General features: G+C 47.0%; 1 protein-coding gene and 1 long non-coding RNA gene across 5 annotated transcripts in view; one reads left to right on the forward strand and one right to left on the reverse strand.

Moving 5' to 3' along the window:
• Positions 1-23,382, forward strand: part of BCAR3 (BCAR3 adaptor protein, NSP family member) — a 221,810-nt gene that overhangs the window by 46,309 nt on the left and 152,119 nt on the right. The window contains exon 1 of one of the 3 annotated variants that reach the window (XM_005204270.5): positions 21,822-22,046. The gene's annotated coding sequence lies outside the window, so the exon portion shown is untranslated. 3 annotated transcript variants of the gene reach the window in all.
• LOC112445987 (uncharacterized) lies at positions 556-8,845 on the reverse strand. 2 transcript variants are annotated; one of them, XR_003034018.2, is made up of 3 exons: positions 8,152-8,845; positions 5,060-5,213; positions 556-1,782 (listed from the first exon to the last, which is right to left on the reverse strand). It is a non-coding gene; the product is annotated as an uncharacterized lncRNA (long non-coding RNA). The 2 variants fall into 2 exon arrangements; XR_009493917.1 differs by having other exon boundaries at positions 5,060-5,247.

The raw sequence follows: 23,382 nt of genomic DNA on the forward strand, positions 1-23,382 counted from the left end.
CCTGAACCCTCCTCCCTCCTCCCTCCCCATACCCTCCCTCTGGGTCGTCCCAGTGCACCAGCCCCAAGCATCCAGTATCATGCATTGAACCTGGACTGGCATCTCGTTTCATACATGATATTTTACATGTTTCAATGCCATTCTCCCAAATCTTCCCACCCTCTCCCTCTCCCACTGAGTCCATAAGACTGTTCTATACATCAGTGTCTCTTTTGCTGTCTCGTATACAGTGGTGTGTCCAACTCTTTTGTAACTCCATGGACTGTAGCCTGCCAGACTCTTCTGTCCATGGGATTTCCCAGGCCAGAATACAGGAGTAGATTGTCATGTCCTCCTCTGGGGGATCTTCCTGACCCAGGATCGAATCCACATCTTCTGCCTTGCAAGTGGATTCTTTATCACTGAGCCACTGGGGAAGCTTTTATACACACACACACACACACACATATATGTATAGACACACATACATACATACATACATATTCTTTTTCAGAGTCTTTCCCATATAGATTATTACAAAATATTGAGTGTAATTCCCTGTGTTTTACAGTAGGTCCTTGTTGGTTATCTATTTTAAATATAGTAGTATGTACATGTTACTCCCAAATTCAATTTTGTATTTCATTTTGCTGCTTTGCAGGTATTTAGATACTAACCCCACTGATAGAGTGTTTGGATGCAGGGCAAGCACTTCTGTCTCTGCAGCTGTTGTTTGCACAAGGTTGATATTTGTTTAGAAATGACCATTGCTACCAACCATGGAGGGGAGAGGCCCCATTTGGCAGGGATTGGTTGGTACTGGGGAATTCTGGAGTTACTGCCCAAAGAGACATCAGACAGGAGGAGACGGAAACCTCTTTATTTCTTTGTGGACATTTTCTGGGGTTCGAGGTTTCAGAGCAGGTGATGCAGCTGAAGGACAGTGGGGGCTCCCTCAGGGCGGGAGAAGGTTGTTGGGAGCCATTGGCTGTAATCCCAGCACGTGACAAGAGTGGCCTGGCCGTGTGACAAGGGCTTGGGAAATGCTGTTCTGACTCCATGGCAACCACTGAGTCGTTTGTCCAAGTTCAGGTCTCTCCAACCAGGTTTTGCTCTCCAGTCCTCTTCACTTTCTGCGCACCCCCACTCTCAGTGCTGCTTTTTCTGTCCCCGTGGCTTCATGGCCTCAAAGAGCTCCTCTAGCATCGAGCACGTTGTCTCGAAAGAGGTTTCACCCAGAGCCTGTCCTGCACCACCAATCCTGCTAATTTTGGCCCCATACTGTAAAGCTGGTCCTGTGAAGTTCTTTTCCCTGCCCATGCTAATTGTTTTCTTTCTCTTTCTCACTTTCCCTGGAGAGGAAACTCTCTCCTGAACCTGCTGACACTAGGGAGAAGCCACCTGCCCAAGAGGCTTGCTCTTCTCAGCCCTGTTTCCCAGCTTGGCCTGCCAAACCCCCTGTGGAGCCTTGCCCTGGGGCTCCGGGATTTAGACCTCCTGGATCAGGATCCGGTGTCAGAGCCCTCTTGCCTTTATTCCCCCATGAGGTGGGGGCAAGCGAGGAGAAGGCTCTCAAAACCTAGAGCCTCAGAGGACTGGTCCCTCCACCCCACTTCTCCTGGGCCTGGGGCATTACTCACTCCTGAATAGGGCTGTGTGTGAAGAGATGGGGGTGTTAACACTGTCATCACTTGACCTGAGCTAGAGGAGGAGTGGAAACATGGGATTTTGAACCTGTATGTGGAATCTTTCAGCCATACACTGTGTTAAAGGCAGAGAAAGTTGCTTTGATTAAGGTGGCACCTGAAATATATAATTTTTGATATCTATTACTTATTTATATAAGACACAGGCTTCCCACTGATGTTTTCATTCCATTTAGGATGTGTTTTTATAGCTGAGCCCCTGATCTTGCACCTCCTTCCTTTCTAGCCTACTCCCTACCAATAAAATAGTTTATCAAAGGACTGTTCAGGCCCCATGGCATTCCCCTGGCATGAAATTAGTGTTGGATTTCTCCCAGAATTTTTTTTTAATAGATTAGATTGAGATTTACAGAAAAATTGCAAAGATAGTACAGAATTCCCCATACTCCTAGCTTAGTTTCCCCTGTTGTTAGCATTTTACATTACATGGAACATTTGTCACACTGAGAAACTGACACTGGTATATTATCATTAACTAAGCTCTACCCTGTATTCAGATTTCACTAGTTTTCCCACAATATTCTTTTCTATTACAGTATCCCATGCAAACTTCCACATTACAAGTAAGCATCCTTACTCTTTGCCATGTGACAGTTTCTGACTCACTATTTGGATGACCTAGGCAGTTTTGAGGAACACTGGTCAGGTATTTTGTAGAATATCCCATAACTGATGTTTGTTTAGTGCTTTTCTCATGATTAGACTAAGATTATGAGTTCTGGTGAGGACATATATTATTTGAAATCTTCTGTAGGGAAAATCCCAGAGATGTTTTCCAAGCAAGCCAGAATTTCCCTCTAACGCTTACTAGCAGGCCAGTTGTGCAGGATGCATGGATTTTGCAGGGCTGGTCCTGGAAACCCTGAGGAGAGCATCTCACAGAGTCTTACATTGTGTGTTTTCAGCTCCTGGGTATTGGGAGGATCAGTTTGAATATATAGATATAGCTATAAATAAAGATATATACACACACAGATTATACATACACATGTGTGTGTGTGTGTGTATACATGTGTGCTAAGTTGCTTCAGTCATGTCTGACTCTGTGAACCTATAGACTGTAGCTTGCCAGGCTACTCTGTCCATGAGGTTCTCCAGGAAAGAATACTGGAGTGGGGTTGCCATGCCCTCTTTCAGGGGATCTTCTTGACCCAGGGATTGAACCTGCATCTCTTACATCTCCTGCTTTGGCAGGCTGATTCTCTACCACTGGCGCAACTTAGGAAACCCATATATATGCATACAGAATCTATCTTCTCTCCGTCTACACCCACTGAGCCATTCAAAAACATTTAGCAAGTGTCCAAAAGTACACAGCCCTCTGTGAGCAGTGAAGGCACAGGGTAGTAAATAAGGTTCAATCTAAACCCCAAGCACTGCATGCAAGATTACAGACGCAATTCAACAAATATCCCTGTACTCGCACTGTCAGCTCTGTGCCTGAAGTTGATGAAGCAGCAACTGGAAGCATGATGAGGAATAGAAAGGCAAGTTCAAGGTGCTGCTGAGGAATTGATTAGGGGGCTTCAGCAAAGGCGTCTCTGTGAGAGTGGGGTTTCAGCTTAGGAAGGATGAGCAAGAGGAAGTCAAGGGTTCAGAGGCAGTGGGGGTGCTCCAAGGAGACAAGTTCACCAGGCAGAGAGAACAGATCACATCAAAAACAAGCTAGCATCAAGAGAGACGTCTGGAAGGACTGAAATACAGCCAGTGTGTCTGGAACTTAGGTATATATAGAAAGAAACTGTGGCCTAGAAAAATCGCATGATAATTTAGTCATATGACATGGTTCTACTTCCTTAAAATTAGCTTGTTCTATATTCTTTAACAGAGAAAACTTGATGTTTTAATAATAGGTTTATACTTTATATATTCTGCTAAATTTCTGTACAAACATACTGAAAGCTCAGGTGTTTTATACATGTGATGCTAAAACTAAAAATGCATATTAGGGAGGATAGAGAAACCTGGAAGGGTATTTTAGTGCCTGCTGATACATCCCCACTTCTCCATTTCAGGACCTTCAAGGCTTTCGTTTCCCCAGATGCTGGGGGTAGTGATTGCTGAGGGCTCACAGCTGAGACCTCCCAGGCCTTGCTTTCCTCTGAAGAGAGCTGCCCCCACCCCAAGACTGTACCTGTCCCAGGGGGCTGCTCACGTCCAATGACTAGTTGGGGCAGGCGTACCAAGTCCTGGCCCCTTGGCCTCAAATGTTATTTATTTATTTATTTTTAGCCGTGCTGGGTCTTCATTGCTGTGTGGGCTTTTCTCTAGTTGTGGCCAGCAGAGGCTACTCTCTATTTGCGTGCTCAGGCTTCTCACTGCAGTGGCTTCACTTATCGCAGAGCACAGGCTCTAGGGCACATGGTCTTCAATGGTTGCGGCTCCTGGGCCCTAGAGCACAGGCTCAATAGTTGTGGTGCACAGGCTTGGTTGCTCTGCAGCATGTGGGATCTTCACAGACCAGGGATTGAACCCGTGTATTCTGCATTGACAAGTGGATTCTTTACCACCGAGCCCCCAGGGAAGCCCCCTGGCCTCAAATTGAGACAACTCTGAAGGACCATCCAGTCTCACTGCCCCAGAATAGGCTGAGATGTTACAACTGCATCACAATTCAGCCTTTCCCTCTGCCCACCCCCACTTTTTTTCACAGCCTTGCAGGTATTGTTTCTGAGAGGACTCTCCAATAAACTACTGGTATGCAAATCTCTTTCCTGTGTTAGAAATACAGATATAAGCGGTATTGGTTTCCTAGGGATGCTGTAACAAATGACCATAATCAGGGTTGCTTATAACAGTAGAAGTTCATTCTCTCTCAGTTCTGGAGGCCAGAAGTCCAAAATTTAAGTCAGCAGGGCCATCCTCCTTCCAAAGGCTTTTGGACACAGCCCTTAGGAAATCCACTTGTGACGGGACTGGTGGTGATGTCCCCCCTTATAAATGTCCCCAGTCCAGAGGGCCAGACAGGAGCCTAAGCCACCGGCAGAGGGTGTCCTCACTCAAGGGGCTTCTACTCCTCTCTGGGCATCCCTGTTCCTACTTTGGCTGAGCCCCCCATGCACCGGCCGAGGCCCGGTGGAGTCTGTTTCCAGTGCTTGTTAATCACTTTATTGCCACCCAACCTGTCTGTCCAAAGCCCCTTCCACCCCAGACAGGGGTCAGTCCAGTTCTTCCAGCTCCGCAGGACACAAGTGCCACCAGGCATCCCCAGAGGGAGGTGGCCCAGCGGCTTCGTTTTCACACTGGAATGTGACTTCCCTTTCCAATTAGAGACCACACAGGATGGAAAATGAGAGCAGGGCAGCCCTTCTATCGTGAAACCACATCAGCCTTTACCAGGAAGAGCCGCTGGGGGCCCTGCCCTCCGGACCCACCTGTTTAAAGCTCCTGGCCTCCTTCACCTGCTATCACTCAGCCTCTTTTTCCTTTGCCCCCAGACAAACTCAAGGTCTTCTCTTGAGACAGGATCAGTTCTCTGGGCATGTCCAGTCCCCAGGCCCAGCTTCCCAGGGCTTGTTGTTCTTGTGGCTTGTGTGGCAGAGAAAGTCAGACATGTCAGGCTCTTGAGACAAAAATAAAAACCAAAGAAACTAACACCAGGTAGAAAGTGGGTACCCATCCTTGACAATACGCACTCCTCTGGGGTATCTCCCAGGAGACCTGGCAGGAAGTCTGGGCCAGAGGGGCCTGGAGGGCTCCTGAAGGCAGGAGAGGGACTCAGCCCTCAACACAGGAACAGTGGGCCACGGGCACCCCAGGTGGGAGGGCAGGGCCTCGGGACCACCGCACCTGCCTCCCTTGAGAGCACAGCCATGGTGTGCCATCTGTTTGCCTCCTGCCAAGGCGGCTTGGCCAGAGGGCACTGGCACATGTCTTCCTACTCCCAGTCTCACCGCTAGGTCGATTTTCCCGGCTAATATCTAGCATTCTGTTAGGGACATCGTCTTTCCAGAAGCACCTTACTCCCAGGGCTAGGTCAGAGTTGGGGAAAAATTGTGTTTTTCCAGCCACACCTTGGGGCTGTCCTGGGACTGGGGTCTGGCGGTTCCTTTCTGGCTTCTGGGAGCTTAGAGATCTGCCTGAAGCGTCTAATCACGACTGCCTCTTTGTTCTTCAGGCCTTGACCTGTATTACATCATCTCGACCCCCCACCCCCAGCTCCTTGAATCCCCCATTCTTTTCCCTCTTTCTGGCTTGGAGGGAGGCTTTTACTCTCAGGGACCTAATCCTGTTGCTCGTCTGTGTGACTAATTCCCTCCCCTCCCCCTCGGCTCCCAGCAAAGAGGAAGGGGCCTGTTTGCCCTGATGAGGGGCCTGCGTCCCTTGCTGGCAATCAAAGCACAGACACATTCCTGTGGGTGGTTTCCTGCCCTGAAAACCAGCCCTGCAGGACAAGCATCCTCTGTTCCCTGCGGGCCACCAGCCCCTGGGGCCAGAACTTCTGCGAGAGGGATTTATGATATAGACAGCAGTCCATTGCCCTTCCAAGCCTGCTATGATCTAGCGTTGAAGCAGATTGTATTGCTGCAGGACAATATGACTCCCCGGAGAAGAGACAGTGACCCTGAGAGCCTGATGGTTCATGGGTGGCCGCTTGCAGCAGAGGGTGTATGAAGGTGACACAGCACAGGATGCAGGCCTTATTATCCTCAAAGCACCCCAGAGACCCTGCGGGTCAGCCTCGCCTGCCTGATTTCTGAAGTTAAAAAGCACATAATTATGGTATTGTTTGACTGCCAAGAATTCTGGGTTAATCTCAGTTTTATTTTGACTGCTACCTAAAATAGCCTGTCCCTGAGGACAGCAGCAAAGGCCAGGAGGCCAAAAACAAAAAGGCAGGCCTGAGATCTAAGCAGGCTCTCATTTAGCATCCCAAACCAGGGTGCAGAGATAGGGGGAGGCTCCCGAGTGCATGGGATCAGGCACTTGGAGCCAAGGTCACCCTTCAGCCCTGTTCCCTTGCAAAGGTCTTTCTTTTGACACTGGCCTAGGGTGGCCCTCTGCCTCAGTGGACCTGGCCTGAGCCTGTGGGAACACCAGTGATGGCCAGGCCCCACCACATTCGATGTCCCCAGACACGTTCGGGATATTCCCTGAGATAGTTTGGAGCTCTGCTCCTGTGATCCGGGGAAATAGGATGAATAATATGAGCTGACTTTACAGACTGCTTGTCCTGTGCCAGACGCTACTGTAGGTGCCCAGGCCTGGGGTACCATGTTCGGTCCTCACCAAGAGTCCTCTTGGTCAGTCCTGTGCTGTCTTCTATCCCGCCCAGAGCCGCACAGCTGGCAGGTGGTGGAGACGGAATTTGAGCCCACAGAACCCTGGCTTCAGGATTGGCCCTCTCCCTTCTTTACCACCTGGCCCTTCCAGAGTTCAGAGGTCACAGCCTTGAAGACTCAGAAAGAACAATTCCCACTGGAATCTGAGCTTCCAGATTGGGAGAGACACCTTCACTTCATTAGTGTAGAAGATCGTGCCTGGTGAGTGGTGTGTCTCCTTCTTAGAGCACACACAGAAACTTCCTTAGTATTCTCCATCATACTCAGTTCAACAAACATTTTCTGAGAGTGCCAGTCTTTTTCCAAGGCCTCTGGGCCACCAGGCAGTGGATCTCTATGGAAAGCTCGATGTCATTAAAGGGAGAATCACAAGGCCACGTGTGCTCCTATGGAGGAATGCTTGCTGTGTGCAGTCAAGGAGGACTTCCCAGGGGAGGGGACATTCAGGTTACATCTGAAAGGGTGCTAAGATTCATCTGGGTGGACAAAGTGAAGGTGGATTTTCTAGGCAGAGAGAACATCATGGGCAGTCTATTGCTGTATTCTACCAGACTCAAGAGATTCCTGAGGATTCTGAGCTACCGGTCCTGGGCACTGGTCTCCAGGATCTAAGTAACCATCCGCTTTCCCCTCACGCTGGCTCTCACTGTGCTGACTTCAGAGGGCCTTCCCTACCCTTCCTTCCTGCCCCACCTAAATGCCTCTGAAATGTTTCCTGCCTGAGACATCCCTGAACTTCTAAGGCATCCAGAGATGTCAGTCCAGCCATTTGCAGTGGCTGCTATCTGCACACTGCTACCAGGGGTCCCATGGTCTCAGCCAGCAGTGCCCAGGGAGCTGGCTCAGGCTCTTTGCAGCTGCCCAACACCCTGATGCATCCCCAGTACCTGGAGTGGGTGTGTGGTAAGGCAGATTGCACCTTGAGAGCACAGGGAAAGGCCCAGAGCACTGGGGGTTCCAGCGGGCTTCTTCCTTCTCTTCTCCTCCTAAGCAAGGGGGAGGTAACAGGAAAAGCTCGGGGACCAAGCTCCCAGGCCCGGTGTGTATGGTATGGGTGGGAGTGTGTTCCCTTTGCTCCTCAGAATGTCCTCATCTTTTCTACCTTTTGTTGTTGTTTGACTGAAGTGATTCTGAGTTCCTTTCACTGGAAAAGAACAAAGGCAAGTACGAGTCATATTCCTCACCAGCGGAGCGGCAGGAGCGAGGAGCAGCCTGACAGCATCAGTCCTGGCTGGTTCTCCACCAGGCACCGTGGCTGGAGAGTGGACTAGCTGTGCGAAGGCAGTGCCATCCAGGGAGGGCAGGGATGGTGGAAAGGGGCTCATTATGACTAACAGAGACACTCCTCTTATCCCATCACTCAGAAGTTCCAAAGGTTTTAGGAGTTCTGTGCCAGGAACTGGGGACAATTACCAAATACCTGTTTCCTCTTGTGTCACAATATCACAGGAGATCTTTTCCCAGGGGACAAGGGTTCATGGGTCAAGAAGGGATGTGGCTTTTATATATAGACTATCACATCGCAGCACCTGGCACTTAATAGGCCTGCAATACCAATAATAGCTGTTATCATTATTACATATTCAGGGAGTGAGTGAGTGATCTGAAGAGCGGAGTATGTGGCAGAGGACACTGGCGGATGATGGAGAAGCAGTGAGGTAGGCAGTCTGTAAGGAGCTCCCAGTGATCTCACCTCCTGGTATTCACATCCTTGGCTAGCCCTTGCCTACAGCATTTCACAGTTGATCTCTGCTGACCAGTAGAATACAGCTGTGGTGTGAGCAAAGTTCTGGAGGGGCCCACATGGTGCAGAATGGAGACCTCTAGCCAACAGCCAGTCAGGAACCATTAGAATTTTGTCATCCGCCATATGAGTAAGCTCGGAAACAGACCCTCTTCATGTGACTGAATTTGGGGTGGTTTGTTATACAGCAGAAGCTAATCAATAAAGCATTTAAGGGAACTGTCCAAAGCTACAGGTAAGCTCTGAAGTAAGCAAAAGGGCACTGACAGTAGCCTGGCCTTATTCATACGGTGGCAGCACAGTTTTAAGAGTAAAAGAGTAGACACCGTAAGGTCTCCTGAGGCCCAGGCCAAGACCTCCCATAACCTTGCAACCTCTGCATTCTATCCCCCAAAAGACCAGTCCAGATAAACAGGGTGAAGAAGTAGATTCCATCTCTTGATGGAAAGAACTGTGCAGGACTGTAGCCACTTCTGTGTTCTCTCCAGCCCATCTGCAGTCTCCTGGTTCAGGCACCTCATCTCCCTGCCTCAGTGCATTCTGTGATCACAAAGAGCAGGTTCAGCTCTTGTATGAAGCAGACCAGAAGGGCTGCCGAGTTAGTCCCCTCAGGCCAGCCAATGAGAAAGGCAGCTGATGAATAAATTCCCCAGCTTCCAAGCTCTTGGTCAGATAATGTATCTACACAGTCTTTTGGAGGAACCTGGGGAAATTGAACCAAGTTTCCCCACAGTGGTCACCAGCCCATAAATTGGTGTTCCTCCCTTCCCTGTCTCTCACATCCCCACTGCCTTACTCTGCTCTGTGGATCACCTTCTTTGAGGGATCTTGTACAACTTGCACCCAAATCCTATCTATGGGTCTGTTTCTAGGGAAATCTGCAAAGAAGTTGATCACCCCAATCTCATTGGCCAGGCTAATGAGTTGGAATTTATTCTGTAATTGATTGGGTTTCTGGGAGTTTTAAGCTGGATAAATCTGTATTCTAGAAACAAAATTAGTGGCAGTGAAGGAACTAACACCCTGTCTACTGACTTCCAGTTGACTTCTTAAGTCAACTCTACACTGTTTTAGGCTTTGGATGTGAGATTACACAGATCTTTTTTCCAAAAAAAGTTCATTGATTTTTTAATAGGTAATAAATACACATGGTAAAAATGTAGAAAAGCACGTAAGGTTGGATCTATTTTTATAAACATTTTCACTGTAAAAGAGCAGCTAAATAGCCATTGTTTCCAGAATGTTTTATGCCACAATAGAGCTTGATTCCTTGGGCAGCTGCTCCTGGCCTGCTTCTTGCTCTTCCTGCCCCTGCCGCTTGACTAGGGCTCTTGCAGCATCCACTCACTGCAGGCCTCTCTGCTGGAGGTGAAACACTTGACCTCCGGCTACAGAAAAGTTTTGACACTCTTGGCCCTGGGAAACTTGGTGGTGTTGGCAGATGTCATCTTTGCTCCCTGTCACTACAAATAATTGCAAGTTGACTGAAGGCTACTCAAATGCATTAAGGTTTGTGCCTTGTTCTGACACAAATCTAAAACACGCAGAGTGAAGGCCAAGCCTGAAGCTTTTATCTGTCAGCTGGGGAGAGGAAGAGATAATGATGCCTAACACCTCAGGTCTTTCCATTTCTCTTGGAGAGGTGCCATCTGCTCTCAGATTAATTGCCCTGGATCAATCAGACCATCTTCATTTATTTAAATCAAATCCATAAATAGTTTCTGGGTGTCTGCTATGGGCCAGCCCTGAGGTATTCAGGTAATTGTGATCCACCAGCTTAGTCAACTCAAGGAGGCAGACTGGTGAGGGGGCAAGTCTGGCAGCTTTTGGAACCAGGCAGGTCTACTGAGAATTCCATCTCTCCCACTGGCCAGTTGAGAGATGTTGGGCAGCTTAGTCTATTTCCCCAGGTCCTTCGTTTCCTTAACTTTAAAATGGCCCCACTTTTTGCATAGGGGTAGGTGAAAATCCCAAAGACCGTGCTTTGTTTCCCTCATTTTTTTTTTTTTCCTTGAGGAACTTACAAACAAGCCAGAGAAAGAAGATACGCAAGTGGAAAGTAAACATCTCTAAGAGATCAACAGTTCAAAATAAGATGAAACAAAGAGAAGAAGGTGAAAAAAAAGAAAAAAAAAAATACAGAGAGGAGTGCTGAATTACCAAAGTATTAAGTCTGCTGGGGCTACAATAACAAAGTACCTCAGACTGTGTGGCTTAAACAGCAGAAAAAAGTATTTTCCTCACAGTTCTGGAGGCTGAAAGTTCAAGATCAGGATGTCAGCAGGGTTGACTTCTCCCGAGGTCTGTCTCCTTGGTTTACAGGTGGCCAGCTTCTCTCTGTGTCTTCATATGGACTGCACTGCAGGCAGATTCTTTACCATCTGAGTCACCAGCGAAGCCCTCTCTGTATATATCTGGGTCCTAATCTCCTCTTCTTAGAAAAACACCAGCTATATTAGAGGGGCATCCAGCCATATGACTTATTTTACCTTAATTACTTCTTTAAAGGCCCTATCTCCAAATACAGTCACATTCTGAGGTGTTGGAGGTTAGGACTTCAACATCTAAATTTTGAGGTGACCCCATTCTGCCCATAACAGGCAACATACAGTATTTGTTTAGAAGTTGAGCAAGGGAGCATAGCAGAGGGAGAACAAGAAGGCACTTCTGGTTTGTAAATTCATTCAGTCTTAACTCAGCATGGAATTGGAATGCCAGGCACATAATTGTTGTTTTTCTCAGTCGTTTCTTTTGCAGTCCCATGGATTGTAGCTCACCAGGCTCCTCTGTCCCATGGGATTTCCCAGGTAAAAATACTGGAGTGGATTGCCATTTCCTCCCTCAGGGAATCTTACCGACCCAGCGATTGAACTTGCGTCTCCTGCATTGCAAAACAAACTCAGTGAATCTTATCCTCTGTTGCAGGGTAAAGTGGATTCTTTACCACTAAGCCACCAGGGAAGCCCCTGACACATAGTGCTGCAATAAACATTTGTTGAACAAGAGTTCAAATAAACGAATCAGTACCCATACAGGTTTTGTTACTGGACTTTATGAAAGACATCCAGAGAAGAGTATATATAGATGACAAACAGGCAGAATGGGTGACTTTCATATTCAAGAAAAGGATTCTTTCAAGAATACATTTTGATCTGTAAAGGCAGAAGTTAAAAAAAGTGTGACAGAAGCTTATGAAACTATGAAAGTCATGGATGAAAGTATTATAATCTTTAAATCTTCACCAAATATTGTGTTGTTATGGGTAGATAGAGGACAACCTTTGAACTCGATGAGGTTTCAGAACATATGCCCAGAAAGAGAGAGAGACAGAAAGAGAGTGGATAAAAAAAGGAAAGAAAGACGATCCTGTTGCTCTTAAACAATTTCTTATCCTTTGAGACTGTAGAGACTGAAAACGTAACTGAGGAAAGGAGGGATTCAGGGAGTTCGTGGCAGGCTGATCTCAGTGCAAGGTACTTCAGATTCCTTTGCGATTTTGACTCCCATGCTAGAGACAGACCGCTGGCTGTGCAGATCATGGATCCAGCCAAATGCCACATTTCTATGGTTTAATGTTCCTTCAAGGAACTTTTAACCAGTGCCCACCATGCTCCAGCTGGTGTTCTAGGGAGTGAGGACACTGCAGTCAATGTGACCATGTGCTAGCCCTCAAGGACCCCCACTCCAGAGAGAAGTGTGAAAAGATAAACTGCAGTTTACTGAGGTAACTTCTCTAATAACAGTACAATTTAAGTGCTTTATAACCTCAAAATTCTTGTGGCAATAACTAAATGGACAGTCTGTGCATTAAAGAGACTGGACAATATTTGATCAATAAATGAACAGATTAAAAAAATACCTGATAAAAGATACTAAGAACATGGACTTAATAACACCATATTCTTTGGGTTACTAGCAAGAAACTTAACCTATTTACTTTTGAAATTAAAAAGTTGAATCTATGAAAGTTATTTTTCTTTCTCATTTTTTAAACTCTGCCTTCTCTACCTGCACTTTAGAACTTGCTATGAACTCACAATATTTGTGGGTGGTAGATTAAAAGCTGGGTGAATAAATGGGTTAGAGAATGACTGTTTTGCTTCCAGAACTGAGCAGATTTTTCCAATAGAAATTTGTTCATCTTTAAAGTCTCATTATAGTATTAGTCACTCAGTCGTGTCTGACTCTTTGCGACTCCATGGACTGTAGCCCACCAGCATCCTCTGTCCATGAAATTCTCCAGGCAATAATACTGGAGTGGGTTGCCATGCCCTTCTAAACCATTTTGGAAGTCTCTTTGGGTAGAAGGCCTGGAAGCTGTCTTGATTAAAAAAAAAAAAAATAGCACTTCAGTTTCTGTATCCTTTTTAAAATCTGCATTTAAGTCTATAGATTGGGAGGCTCTGTAGAATTGCAAACAGCAGGCCAAAAATTAGATTGACTCAGTGTTGAGTTCCCTAGCACACACTGACGGACACTTCACGGCAGTAATTTCTCACTCTTTCTCTACACTTGGATGAGTTGGTTTCAGTCTGAGTGTTGCAGAGGAAGTCTGTCTCACCCAAGAGCCTCAAAATAATTCCTAGGCCCAAGCATTCTTGCTGACCTGAACCAGGAATCTGGACATCATTAAATGAGTTTTCCTTATGTGAATTTAGTCTTAGTTCAATATTCAAGAGAAAATAGCCCTGTGGCTTCATCAGAAGTCTTCTCTCCCCATCCTTTCTCCACCCTGACTCCCCATCCTCCCTTCACCAAGATGAGACCCTAGAGTTGGCGTATACAGTCATTAGCCACCCATGACTATTTTAAGTTAACTTGATTACAGTTAAATAAGATTCAAAATGCAATTTCTCAGTTATACTAGGTACATATCAAAAATTCTGAAAAGCCACGTGTCTAATGGCTACCATAATAGACCATGCGGAGAACATCTCCATCACTATAGAAAGTTCTGTCGAACTGCGCTGCCCTAGGGAAAAGGAGGATGAAGAGTTGAGGAGAAAGGTGGTAAATCTTTTTGTGTGGCTATTTTCTTTTTTAAAAAATTAGTTTATTATTGGTGGTGTTGTTTGTGCTGGTTCTTCATTGCCGTGAGCAGGCTTTTTCTAGTTGTGGAGAGCAGAGGCTACTCTCTAGCTGCAGTGTGTGGGCTTCTCATTGCAGTGGCTTTTCTTGTTGCAAAGCACAGGCTCTAGACTGCAGGCGCAGTGGTTATGGCGTACAGGCTTAGTTGCTCCACAGCATGTGGAATCTTCCCGGACCAGGGACTGAAACTGTGTACCCTACATTGGTAGGCAGATTCTTATCCACTGTACCACCAGGGAAATCCAGGAAGGTGGGAATTTTTCACAAAACACTGATAACGCACAGACCAGCCACACAGGAGAAGAAACGTTCTAGCGGGACGCTGCCACAGAATGCACAACTAGGCAACAAGAGGATGGAGCGTATAAGGCTGGGGAGAGGCTAAAAGCTTTGGGATCAGAACTCAGGTTTCAGCCTGGGCCTACCACCCATCACATGGTGGAGCAAGTTATGTGAACTGTTTGAGCCTCAGTCTCTTCATCAAGGAAATAGTAGTAACAGTTCTTATGCCATAGGGTTGGTGTAAGAAATCCTGAGGCAGTTAGAAAAAGTACATAGCATATGGCCTGACAGATGGAAAAAGCTCAAAAAAAAGATAGGTTTGGAGTTAGAGGAGGCATAGAGGGGATGAAGGAGATGTAAAAAAGGAAAGGGAAGGATGTAGAGATAAGGCAGCCAACCTGGGAAGAAGAAATGTCTAGAAGATTACAAAGTAGATCTAAGCAGCAAGCACATGGCTGGAGGGCAAACCAGAAGGCAGCTGAGCCTCCAGACACCTGAGAGGCACAGAGGAAGATCCTCTGGGTCTCAGGATTAGAGAACTGAGCCAGGCAGTGGCAAAAATCGCCTCTGACTGGTGGTCTTCCTGCCCATCTGTAGCAGCAGGAATTGCACTGCTACTTGGAGTTTAGGTGTGCTCATGCTGATGCCACTAATTATGGGCAAGAGATGCAGAGATGTAGCTTTCCTGGGACAGGGTGGGTGAGCCAGGACTGGGGCTGGCGAGGCCAGATGTCAAGGTGATGCAGGGCATTAGGGTAAAGGGAGGGGGATGACGTTTATTCCGGGCCTGCCACCAGGTTCAGCACTCGTGTGTCCAATTGCACTTGAATCCTATGGCAATTCTGAAATGTTGTTGTTATTTAGTGGCTAAGCTGTATCTGACTCTTTTGTGACCCCTGTACCCCGCCAGTCTCTTCTGTCCATGGGATTCTCCCAGCAAGAATACTGGAGTGGGTTGGCAGTTCCTGCTCCAGGGGATCTTCCTGACCCAGGGATTGCACTGGCGTCTCCTGCTTGGCAAGCAGATTCTTTACCAATGAGCCACCTGGGGAAGCCCCCAAAAGAAAATGGAGTTCAGTTTGGTAAAGGGAAACTTGCCTGGGGTCACACAGTGGGTGCCAGGTTCTGGTGTACCATGGAAGAGTGTCTACAAAAATGGCAGCATTCTCTGCTTCCCATCATCCAAGCCCCTTTGCAGTGTGACTTTTCGTCTCTTCCCTTAAAAGGTTGTGTGTTTCTCCATTTTTGGATCTGCCCTGGGCTTGCGACTTTCCTTGACCAATAGAAAGTGGTGGGAGTGACACCATACCTTTTCCAGATCTTTCAAGAGGCCTTGTGTTCTTGAAACCCTAGAGCTACCATGCAAACACACCCACCTAGCCTGCTGAATAATAAGAAACACAGGCCCATTCATGGGCCTGGATCTGGAAAAGGTATGGTGTCACTCCCACCACTTTCATTGTCCCAGCCAATGGCCTGTCACCTGCCAGACACTAGAGGTGGGAGGCTATTTCAGGTCCATCATGCCCAGCTAACCCAGCTAACAGCTGATGCCAGACGCATGAACAAGTGCAAGTGGATCAGCAGAGCCTGGTCCAGGTCAGCAGAACTCTGATGACCCATAGACACTTTAGAAATAATAAATGAACACTTTAAAAGCCACTAAGTTTTCAGGTAGTTTGTTTTATAGCAAAGGCTGATTGATACATGAGCAAAATAGATACATATTCTCAAAAAGCTTATGGTCCGATGGACTATAAACTTTAATCACAAAACCGTACAAATACATATCAAGGGAAAGGAAGTGATCATTTAGCTAGCCCCCACAAAGAACCCCAGTGACTCCCACCTCCTGGTTTTTAGACTATGCGTTGTCTCCTCCCATACTGTGCCAGGGTTGGTCTGCTCGATCAATAGCATATGGCAGAAAACATGCTGTGTCCCTTCTAAGATTAGGCTACAAAAGACTATAGCTACTGTTCTGGGTCCCTTCTCTCTTTCTGATCATTAATTTTTGGGAAAAGCAGGCTTTCACATGCTAAAGGCACTCAGGCAGCCCATGGAGAGGCCAAGCAGCAAGGAACTCAGGTCACCAACAGCTTGAGAGGCACTGAGGTCTCCCAAGTGCCAAGTAAAAAAGCTGGGGAGGCACCCTCCAGCTCCAGAGATGGGGGCCCATGCTGACCCCTTGGATGGAGCCTCTTGAGAGACCCTGACCTGGAACCATCTAGCTAAGCTGCTCCCAGACTCCTGACACGTAGAGATTGTGAGATAAAAAGTGTTTGCTGTTTTAAGCCAGTAGGTTTGGGGGTAATTTGTTACACAGCCACAGATAGCTAACAAAACGAGTTAACTAGACAAAGCAGGGGGAGGAGGTGGAATGTTCCAAGCAGAGGGAATAGTGAGACTGAAGGTCCTAAGGCAGGAGGGTATATAGCACATTTGAGAAACTGAAGGAGTGCTAGGAGTTCAAAGAGCAAACGTATGAGAGTGGAAGATCAGTGGAGACCAGAGCTGTCAGGGTGGCCTTGGGCATCTTACTAAGAAGTTTCCTTTAGGGACAACAAGAAACTGGATGATTAGGTGGCCATTCTCTGGGGGACCAAGGAAGTCGAGGTTCTTAGACAAATGAGATAAAGAGAATAGCAATACAGCTGTGAGGAGTCCTGTCCTCATTTGGCCTTCATTATGAATTGTAACCATTAGAGTTGGGGAAAACCCCTGAGAAGCCAAGTTAGCCATCCTTAGGAGGGGCTGCACCTTGTCTCCTTGTGATGCTCATCCAGGTACCCTGGGGGTCAGTGATGTGGTGGGGCCAATGGTGGGCAGCAGAGGAGGATGGGAGAAAAGAAAGAGTGTGAAAAAGAAAAGGGGCAAGAAGGAGGAGGAGCCAGAGAGGAAAAGGGAAATGGCTGAAGAGAGGGAAGGGCAGTGTCAGGAGAGGGGCAAGGATGGAGAAGAAAAGAGGGAGGAGACGCCACAGAGAAGCCTAGTCGTTCAGTCGTCTCTGGCTCTGCAACCCCATGGACTGTAGCCCACCAGGCTCCTCTGTCCATGGAATTCTCCAGCCAAGAATACTGGAGTGGGTAGCCATTCCCTTCTCCAGGGAATCTTCCTGATCCACGGATTAAACCCAGCTCTCTCACATTTCGGGCACATTCTTTACCATCTGAGCCACCAGAGAAGCCTAGGGAGTCTGCAAAATGATTGCATAAAGAGAGTTAAAAGCATAAAACGGGAGTATGGCACCCCACTCCAGTATTCTTGCCTGGGAAATCCCATGGACGGAGGAGCCTCGTGGGCTGCAATCCATGGGATCACTAAGTCGACTGAGCGACTTCACTTTCACTTTTCACTTTTATGCATTGGAGAAGGAAATGGCAACCCACTCCAGTGTTCTTGCCTGGAGAATCCCAGGGACGGGGGAGCCTGGTAGGCTGCCATCTATGGGGTCGCACAGAGTCAGACACTACTGAAGCGACTTAGCAGCAACTTAGCAGCAGGAGGCTCTTAGAGACACTGGTGTTCAGAAACCTGAAAAACTCAGGCATGAGACTGTATGTGTTAAGGATTCAAGGAGTGGAATGGTCACTTCAATGGAAGATAAGCAGAGGAGAGTAGAGGGAGGTGAGTGGAATCAGGGGCAGCAGCTAATGCCGAGCTGGAACACAGTCAGGGTTCAGGGATTTGAGCTCATGGCCGTCACTCGGGGTCGCACTTTGGGGGAATGCTGTCAGCTGTAGCAGCCATCCGCTAGGGAAGAGTGATGATTTACAGCCGAGGGGCAGAGGCAGAGCTCGGTGGACTCTCGAGATTCTGCACCGAGTTTTCCAATCAGCCCTGCCAGGATAAGGTCCCTCCAAATGAGTGATTTGGGGTTTTAGTTCTCCCCACTCAGAAGTCCCCTTCAAAGGGCAAAGGAAGAAGTGACAAAAACCAGAGCCATGAGGAGAAAGCTGCTCCAGGCACAGCATGGCTGTGCCTGCCTGGCTTCCCGGATGGTCCCTGCAGTAGGCGCAATGACATGCAAGGAAAGGGGCCATCTCTTGGCCAGCCTCTCTTGACTTTCAACCTCTAACTCTTCTACACCCTGTCCCACCAGCAGTGGATCTGTACTGTTTTGAAAATACTGAAGCTCCTGGAATCTTATTTCATTCCCTTGTGGATTTGGTTCAGCCAGCCTAACCTTTTTTTTCATCAGTGAAAAGAAATCTAAAGATACACGTGTTCCCTAAAACAGCTTTGCAGAAGGAAAGCAAAGAAAATATAGCACTGAGCAGATCTATTTATTTTGTGACTTAATTCTGGAAAGGTAACATCTTTTTTCTTATTTTAAAAAGTATGTATTTGAAATAGAGATGTGAAAGAATTATATGCTGTTCCATCAAGGAAATAAATTCTACCAAGATAATGGTAGAGGAGCAAAACTCCAGTCCTTACAAAGAAGGGTTAGTTGACCAGATAATTTTTTTCCACCAATCTAAAATTGTAAATGATACATAGAATTTTTTAAAAAATACAACTGTTTTTCCATCGAAGTTGTCTTCTTTTCCCTCTTTCCATCTCTAGTCCAAGAAGTTCTCCCCTCCCTCCTCCTTGCTGTTCTGGGGGGAATTGGGAGGACCCCACAGAGGGAGTGGGCTCTGGGCTCTGGGAGCCTCTGCAAACACCGGCACAGACACAGCCGCGCTCCACTGAAGCGCAAGGGACCCGTTTTAAGACAAAGTGTGTGTCACAGCACTGGTGCCGGCTCAAAACCACTTTCCGGTTAGGCAGATTCATTGGTCTCTGTTTCCCTTGAGCGTGCTTTGAACAGACCACAGACTGGGAGGATCAGAAAGAAGGGGAAAGAGAGGCGGCTGTAAATCAGCGTGGCCTCTCCAACTCTCCGGGTCAGAAAGCAGGTCCTGCTGAAAGGACAAGGAAAACAGCCTCACCTTGGGGAAGGCCTGGTGTTACCTCATGTGCCTCCCAGTCGGGGGCCCTCAGGAAGCCTGTGACAGCCCTCATCCCTTCCTTCTCCCTGGCTTTGAACCAGCTGCTCTTGGAAGGAAAAAGCTCTGACTTCATGCGGGCTCCCCAGCCTCCCTTTTCTCTAAACACAAGGAGGACTTTTTCTCAGGTGATTGTCTCTCTCCTCCTAGTGATTCTTTTCCTTTTCTTCTCCAAATGTGCAATCAGTTCTCCTGACCCCTGTTTTAATAAGCTTAAAAGCTGATCCTCCACAAACATCAACAGAGAGCATCTATTTGGGTGTTGTAATCACTGCCAGCTCTCACTGAAAAATAGAACAGCCTGCCAGTCTCTCCTGCCTGTGCTCTGGGCACAGCCCTGGGAGGAGCCAGTACAGTCCCAGGACCCCATGTTTTCTTGGAAAGAAGTAATTCCAGCTAGTTCAGGTGTTTAAAGGATTACTGCAATGATCTTTCTCATGTGGGTTTCAACATGGTCTGTGAATAAAGTAAGTTACCCAAGGGACTTTATGGTGGTGACATTGCAAAGATAGAAGAGGGAACTGAAACAAGTTTCTTTTTTAAAAAAGATAAACTTTTTATTTTGTATTGGGGTATAGTCAATTAACAGGCTTCCCAGATGGCTAGTGGTAAAGAACCCTCCTGCCAATGCAGGAGATGTAAGAGACTCAAGTTCGATCCCTGAGTCAGGAAGATTTCCTGGAGGAGGGCATGGCGATGCACTCCAGTATTCTTGCCTGGAGAATCCCGTGAACAGAGGAGCCTGGAGGGTAACAGTCCAAGGGTTACAAAGAGTCAGACACAACTGAAGTGACTTAGCAGGCACACATAGTTGATTAAAAATGTTGTGATAATTTCAGGTGAATAGCAAAGGGACTCATCGATACATACACATGTATCCGTTCTCTCCTAAATGCCCCTTCCATCCAGGCTGCCACATAACAATGAGTGGAGTTCCATGTGCCATAGTGTAAGTCCTTGTTGGTTATCTATTTTAAATATAGCAGGGGTACATGTCCGTTCCAAACTCCCTAACTATCCCTCCCCTTGCCCCATCCTTCCTCCTGGCAACCATAAGTTCATTCTCTAAGTCTGTGTGAGTCTTGAAACAGGTTTCTGTCTGTCAGAAGTTTCATTTAGCCAGCATGATTTCAGAAACTAGCATTTTGCTTTTTTCACAGTTCTTTACACCTCCTGAGAGTAATCAGATGCTAGGTAAGAAAATTTATGAGCTAGAAATGTGGAAATGAAAGACATCATGACAGCTTGCCCAGGACCCAGTGTTGGTTGGGCTCGGGCAGGGAACGTGTGAAACTGCAAGTGTTCCTGGGGGACTGGATACAGCCAGGTCTTGGAAGTGACGTTAAGATGGTCTTTGGAGTCATCCTGCTGCCTGTCCTTTGACACACAGAGGGTTCACTTTCGCATTAGTCCCATCCGTCAGAGCCCAAATCCAGCTTGTCTGGGGATTTTCATTGTTTTGAAAGCCCCTGGAGCAGGGTGAGAAGTGACTTGGGGACAGAGCCGAGAAGGCAGCTCATTGCTGAAGGTCACGGTTCAGGGAGTAGTTCTTATTCTTTTCTCCATGCAAGTTCTACACAAGTGAGCAGTAAAAAGAGATGCTTATCTGCTTCCTTTATTTTAGCAGGCCCCGAAGTTCCGTTTCCTTCTTGAAACCTCTGACTCAATGGCTGGAGGAATGCTCCCCCACCCCACCCCACCCCATCCTGTCTACTCATGCAGTTCTCCCTTCTCGAGCCACCTTGCAAAGCATGCTCAATTCACTGTGTCTACATACTGCAATTTCCTTCTTTGTTTATGTTATTTATGTGAGTTGGTCACCTGTTGCGTAGGTAAGATTTAAATCTGGCTGTGTTGGTACGGTCAGTTTTTATTATTGCTATTCCCAGAAGGAAAATAGTATTTATAGACATGGATAAGTGTGAGATGTTATTATTTTTTCCTTTTTGATGGTAACACTTTGCTAATCATTAAAGCATGTGGTGGTGGTCATGTCTCAGCCTCAACTTTGAATGAACTGGGCTAGGGAACTGTCAGAATCACTATTAGTACCATGATCAGCATTTTAAAGCATGATAACTTATTCTGGATTATGTACATCTACTATGTTTGAATAAGTGTTGTTGTAACTACTGAATAATTTCTATTGTTTTCTAATTACTTTTATTACTAAAATAACACACAGAACACTCATATTTTAAGATAAGAAAGCACCCTTTTAGTATATGTATGTTCACTATATTTTTCACTATATATAGATTTATTTTCTTCTCAATAATAATGGTATACTGAGGTTTTCTTAGTGTCTGTCATTTCACTTAGTAATAGATCATGAATATAGTTCACAGTTCTTTTATAATAGAGATTTAGAATACTGTGTGGTATTCCATTATATTGACTTTATATAATCAATCCCCTGTTATTGAAATATACTTTTTAAACACCTATTTAAGTACTTACTACGTGTCAGTCACAGCCTATCCCCATTTTACAGATGAAGAACCTGAGATTAAGTAATTTGTCCCAAAGTAAGTGGTAGAGCCAGTTTCAAACTCGGTTTAGCTGCTAATCACATTTTACTGGCCTCCCTCTACTTCTACTGAAAGGTCAAGACCTTCTTTACCTGGCAGAAAGGCTCAATCTATATAAAGTGGTTCTGGAAAAAAAAAAAAAAGGAACTGCTGTCCTGTGAGTCACTGTTACTTAGAATGATATCAGCTGTTGAGACCACATGCAAAGAGGCATTGGGGTGGCATGAGCCGTGCGAGCCCAGCAGCCTGGAGAGGTGCCCTCAGGAGAGACCGCAGACCCGGGTCCCCCCAGCTTGCTACCTGCGGCAGTCATCCTCCGGCAGAACAAAGCAAGCGGCCTGGCCTCGCCTGCGCCATGTGACCGTCCCCGCACCAGACCGAGAAAGCTAAGGAGCAGCTGCTCCTGACCAGACCCAGCCAGGGAGAAGGGCACAGGCAAGGTAGGAAGGAGCCCGGTGGCTGCCACTCTGCCCCAGAGCACTGGCAGCGCTGAGCCAGCAGAACTATGGCCTGGGCTACGGGGAGGTGTCAGTCCAGCCTAGGAAGCAGCCTCTGGGGCAGCGTCTGGAGTGTAGGAGAATATCCTGACTCACCCACGGAGGCTCCGGGGCGGTTGTTTCCTGGGTGATTCTGGATCCTTAGTCATCATCACCTTGAGACTGGGCTTTGGGCTTTGGCCACATTTTCTCCTATCCTCTCCTTGCCAGTGATGATCATCTGATGTCATAGCCAGCAAGGATAGTTGTTCTGTTTTACTTCTTTAATTCTACTTGTTTCATTCTACAACAGCACTGTGAGATAGAACAATATTTAGCAATAATGAAGAACTGATGCTTTTGAACTGTGGTGTTGGAGAAGACTCTTAAGAGTCCCTTGGACTGCAAGGAGATCCAACCAGTCCAATCTAAAGGAGACCAGTCCTGGGTGTTCTTTGGAAGGAATGATGCTAAAGCTGAAACTCCAGTACTTTGGCCACCTCATGCGAAGAGTTGACTCATTGGAAAAGACTCTGATGCTGGGAGGGATTGGGGGCAGGAGGAGAAGGGGACGACAGAGGATGAGATGGCTGGATGGCGTCACTGACTTGATGGATGTGAGTTTGAGTGAACTCCAGGAGTTGGTGTTGGACAGGGAGGACTGGCGTGCTGCAATTCATGGGGTTGCAAAGAGTCAGACATAACTGAGTGACTGGACTGAACTGATCTTCATTTTAGGGATAAAGAAGGGGAGCTGCTGAGAACTTAGCCAAACTGACACAGGAGAAAGGGTCTTAGGTATGGGGAATCACAGGGCTGTGACCTAGACCTCAACTGTGCCCCAAATGGGCCACCACACTCTGGGCCTCAGAAGGCAACTGTGGCTGGAAGGGAAATACAAGTTGACCCCTCATGCTCCCCTTAATCCCATCTCTTCTGAGAAGAGAAAGAGGAAGCAATAGGGGGGTTTTCCCTGATAGTCCAATGGTTAAGACTTCACCTTCTAATGCAGGGGGTGTGGGTTCTATCCCTGGTTGAGGATCTAAGATCCACATGCCGTGGGGGCCAAAAAATCAAAACATAAAACAGAAGCAATATTGTAACAAATACAGTAAAGACTTTATAAGGTCATCTGTCACACACGAACCCCACACCTTGAGTTCCCACCCAAGGCAAGACTCCACCTTCTTCTCCTATCTGTAGCAGCAACCCTGGTGGAGCCAGGACCAACTTCCCTGTTTAGGAAGATGGTTGGCTTAATTGACAACAATCTAAAGAATACAGGAAAGAATCTTTAAGT

Source organism: Bos taurus, chromosome 3 (genome assembly GCF_002263795.3).
Source record: "Bos taurus isolate L1 Dominette 01449 registration number 42190680 breed Hereford chromosome 3, ARS-UCD2.0, whole genome shotgun sequence".
Classification (NCBI taxonomy): domain Eukaryota; kingdom Metazoa; phylum Chordata; class Mammalia; order Artiodactyla; family Bovidae; genus Bos; species Bos taurus.